The following is a 5,424-nucleotide window of genomic DNA, read 5'->3' as shown; positions in this document are numbered from 1 at the left end:
AGACCCTCTATGAGATGGATTGATTCGGTGACTGGGGTAATCGGGATGGGTGTGTCAGAGGCAGTGCGGTTGGCGCAGGATAGAGCAGGGTTTAGGACTGTTGTGCATAGGGTCGCTATGAGTCGGAAACGACTCGACGGCACATAACAACAACAACAACAACAACTCAAATTACTGATTAATAAAAAGGAGGGGGAATAAGAAGAAAAGCTGTTTCTGTTCTTCAGTAAGTGCTTCAATGACAAGCTATATAAAAGCTGTTGGGGGGATTATATAATAATGAAAGGTTTGGGTTTTTTGTGTTTTTTACTTTTCAAAGAGAAAAACCAATTGTGGAGGAGGAGTGGGCAGGGAGGAAAATGTGCAACAGTGAATAAACTTTCATTAAAATTTCAATTTAAAAAAGTTAAAGGGGAAACCTGATTTACTGTATAAACTTTCACTTACAATGCAAATCTAATATTATTTCATGAATATTCTTTTTTCTTTAAAAGCTAATTCCTTGAGTTTTGCTGTAGGAAGTTGCTTGGTAACTGCTCACAGATGGAGAGAATCCTGAGCGTGGAGGAAGCAGGGAGGTATTCAAGTATGCCCAGGAAGTCTTTGTCAGCATAGTTTAAGTGTCCTTGATATGTGAAAGTTGAAAGCTAAGCAACCAATAGTAGCGTTGACCTGGAGTATATAAGAAAAAAATTGGGCCAGAGAGATAAATTTGTTAATCATTGACATGACTATCATTGGTGATAATTAAAACAATGGCCCAAACCTACTGCTGCTGAGTCTATTCTGACTCACAGTAACCCTCTATTGTGTTTCAAAACCTGTAAATCTTGATAGAGGGAGACTGTCCATCTTTCACCCTCAGAACAGCTGGTGTGTTCCAACATTGACCTTTTGGTCAGCAGCATAAACATATAACTCACTGTGCCAAGAGGCTCATATTAAATTATCCAGTGACAGGGTTTCAATTGAGAAAAGGAGTCATGTAGTCAAGCATATGAGTGAGAGTTTCCTCACAGAAAAGACTGAGAAGAACAACTAGAGAGATTGGAGAAACAAAAAGAGAATAATGCTTCACAATAAAAACAATGACTAAAATGTTTCCAGAAAGAAGTGTGAGGCCTCATGTCTATTCTCATGGTAGAACTCCAGGGAAAGTCACTATTTTGTACTAGACGTGGTAATAGAGAGAAGCTTTTTCAAGGAATGTGCCATTTAGAAAAATCCTCAGAATTTTATTCTGAACTATGATTCTGTCCTGGTAAACCTTATCTGTCAATTTTGAACTTATCACTCTTTTCGAAGGATACATGCAGATAAGAAAATCTAACCAAACTAATAAAAGACGTGTTTGACCAAATCTATCTCCTTTGAAAGACAATGTTTAGAACGCCTCCTCTCCTAAACTCTCTTCCCAAAATAACTCATCAAATGATCCAATTTTCGAGGTAGCAGTTGAACTAGCTAAGAAAACAAACACAAATGTCTTTGCTTTAAGACCATTATAGTAGGAAAAAAGTATCATCAAGGAAGATCAAGTACAGCTCTTCTCCAATCTTTTTTCCAACCAAACAACCAATGACTTGTTGAGTTTATCTGGACTCATGGAAACTCTGTATGTTCCATGGTAGAATTGTGCTCCATCATGTTTCAGCAACAGATTGTCAGGCCATTTTTATTAAGTAACTTTGCGCGGACTTGAACTGCTAAACTTTTTGTTGGCATTGAAGTGCATTAACCATTTTCACCACTCTAGGATTTACCAAAATTCATGTTGTTTTTGTTATTGTTGCTGTTGTTCTTGTTATGTTCACAGGGTCCCTATGAGTTGACTATGACTAATGACCTATGAGAAACAGATCTGAACCTTGCTCTATCCTGAGCCATTCTCACAATCTCTGATATGCGCCAGCCAATTGTTAGAGTGACTGTGTTAATTCATCTTCTTAAGCGTCTTCCTCTCTTTCTCTGTGCACACCTTTTCCTGCATGATGTCTTTTTTTCTCAGACTTGCCCCTCCTGACAACATGTCCAAAGCTTGTGAAATTTCATTATACTTTCCTCTAAAGAGCACCCTGGCTTCACTTCCTTCACAACAAACATGTTCATTCTTTTGGCAGTGAGTGGGATTCTCAGTACTCTTCTCCAACATCCCAATTCAAAGTCTTCTTCTGTCATCCTTATCCATTTTCCAACTTTCAGATACACAGGAAGTAAAAGAAAAGATGATGATTTCGATCAGATGTACCTTAGTCTTTAAACAGACACTGAGCAGTTTAAAGAGGTCTTGAACATCATATTTCCCCAATGCAACATGTCTTTTAATTTCTTGATGCTGTTGTGGTTTTTTGGGGGTTTTTCCCCCCTCCCCTCCCATTTGCTCCTCTCCTTGAAAAGCAAAAGAAAAACTCCCTCATTGGTACACAATCCCCCCCACACCTCCGCAAACCCCACCCCCTACCCCCAAATATAATCCACTCTGCAACCCTCATTGCATACTCCTACGATAAAAAAATGCCCTAAAATATAATACTTTTAGACTATTCTCTCCCCCATAGACTTCAATGCCGTAAACATATTTCATCCAGTTGTTCTCAGTCTTACCCCCACCCCAATGCCAGCCTCATTCTACAACAGTGGCACCATATAGCATTTGTCCCTTTGTGACTGAGATCCCTCACTCAGCATAATGTCCTCCAGGGTCACCCATTTTGAATAATATTGCATGAGTTCCTTGTTTTTCAATGCAGCATAGTATTCCATTGTGCGAATATACCACAGCTTCTCTACCCATTCGTTTGTTGATGGGCATTTAGGTTGTTTCCAACTCCTTGCTATTGTAAACAAAGCCACGATAAATATGAGTATACATATATCTACTTGGATGTCATTTATGGTCTCTTTAGGATATATTCCCAGTAGTGGAATTGCTGGGTCAAATGGTATCTTTATTTGCAACTTTTTGAGAAAGCGCCACAATGCTTTCCATAGTGGTTGCACCATTTACACCCCCACCAACAGTGAATAAGGGTTCCAGTCTCTCCACAACCTCGCCAGCATTTGTTGCTTGCTGTTCTGTTAAATTTTGCTAGTCTTACTGGAGTGAGATGATATCTCATGGTTGTCTTGATTTTCATCTCTCTCAGGGCTAGGGATTTTGAACATTTCTTCATGTGCTTGTTGGCCATCGATGCTGTTAAAAGAGAGGTTGATTGTGGAACCAAGTAAAAGAAAATTTTCACAACTTCCATCTTTTCCTTTTCAATCATGCTGCAAATAAGATATATTGCTCAAAAATAGAACCTAAATCCTTTGCACAGAAGGTGAGGATTCTGCCACTGACTCATCATTGTCCCTGTATCATTATTAATGCCCTATTAAAGAATTTGAAAAATCATCAGTGTTTACCTCACCAATGCAGGGAGTCATTCAACATCTCTCACTTATAATGTTTCCTTCCTTAAATCTCTCCTTTGTCAGAACATGAAGAGCAACAGAAATGCCCCAGCCCGCAAAAGAATCACAGGTGCCTGGGATATCCAAAGATTAGAATGAAGAATACAAGTGAACTCTTTCATCACCTCTATTGAGTGATACTTATTAATAGGCTCAAAATATGCATGTCTATATGAGGAAATTGAGCCGAAATCCAGGGTCATTTTTAATAAAATAAATTTATATATAGATATATATATAGATAGATATATATATATATATATATAGATATCTATATATATATATATCTGTATCTAGATATCTAGACATATAGACATAAAGATATATAGATCTATAGATCTATATCTAGGGGGCTTTAGTGGCCTAGTGGTAAGAATCTGCACTGCAATCCTAAAGGCACGTGTTTCGAATGTGCGAGCTGCTCCATAGAAGAAGGATATTGCGGCAATGAATGAATGGAAATCCAAAACCTCTGTAAAAAAATTATTAAAAAAAAAGAAGAAGAAGGATAGGCAATCTCCTCCCATGCGACTGACTACCGACCTCTGAAAAACCACTGGAGGGTCAACTATGGGTTGGTTCTGACTTAATGGAGAGAGAGAGTCTTGATTCTGGTGAAGTCATTTCTGCACGTAGAGACTATGCCATCCAGAAAGTTGCAGACTTAACCAACCACAGGCAAAATCTGACAGCCAGGTACACTGGTTGTGCAGGGAAAGCTGGTTACTGCTGAAGTAGACACCATCACAAACAGCTGACAGTAGTCAAATAAAAGAAAAAGAAAAAACAGAATTAAAGGGGAAAAAAAGAGCCTTCTCCCTCTTTGAAAGCAATTATCATTTTGCATTGGGGGTGCTGATACCACTCAGAAACACTGACTAAGAAGGCAGGCTTCCTCCCCACACTCTGGTCCTCCAGATGGGAGCTCCCATACCTGCCCTCACCTTCCTTCACCAGCAGGTCCACTGAGAAGGTTGGTTGCAACTTGGATGGGAACATGGCTTAGAGTTAAAGAGAGTTTCCAGCATTTCAAATTAAGTAATGGAGAATAGGAACAGAAGCATCAGGTTATGCTTGTAAGATCAAGAGTATAAGAATAAAATGAGCAAAGGAGGTCTTTTATGCAGAAAAATCATTGCTAGAAGGTAAAAGATCATTGTTGCCAATGCCAATACTGCAGTAAAGATGCAAACTCAATGAGATTTTCTGTAGATTCAGTTGCTAAGATAGGATTTGGTCTCTGAGTGCTTCTCACTGGCAGAATTTTCTTTTTGAGTCATGACTTCACTTTACAGTCATGGTCACAGTTGACACATAAAGAAGTTTACTATTTAAAGAACAAAAATTCTTTCTGTTCACACTCTTGTCTTCATATTTTTAAAGACATAAACTTTAGCAGCTGAGTTTTCATGTAATTCTTAAAGTGTCTCTTGTGGTCAGTGGCACTTAACAATTCACAGATTTCAAATATCATCATCAAAAGAATATATTTAAATAAATCCCTGCACATCTTCGCCCAGTGCTACTCACTCATTCTCTCCAGGAACAAGTATCCTTGTATCACAAAGCGCAACCACGTATGATGTTCAGGAAATCCACTAGCTGAATGGAGAAAGTAAGTAAATTCAATGCGTATGATGTCCATTAACTCTAGTCCCTGGGTTCAGAACCTAACTAATTCACTGTATCAGGAGTCAGCACATCACAATCCACAAGGCGAATCTGACCCACCCTCTCTTTTTGTTCAGACTGCAAGATAAAAACGGCTTTACATTTTAAAATGGTTGGATAACATCTTTTTATGATACGAAATTTACCTTCAGTGGCCATAATGACTCATTGAAACACAGCTCTATCAGACAGCCATACTCAAGAGAGTTGGACAATGACCAAGGAGGATAGAAGGAGAATTGATGCCTTTGAGCTGTGGTGCTGGAGAAGAGTATTGAGAATACCATGGACTGCTAG

Source organism: Elephantulus edwardii, unplaced genomic scaffold, assembly GCF_000299155.1.
Source record: "Elephantulus edwardii isolate Elephantulus edwardi_28Jun2011 unplaced genomic scaffold, EleEdw1.0 scaffold00013, whole genome shotgun sequence".
NCBI lineage: Eukaryota > Metazoa > Chordata > Mammalia > Macroscelidea > Macroscelididae > Elephantulus > Elephantulus edwardii.
Note: the sequence above shows the minus strand (reverse complement) of the source record.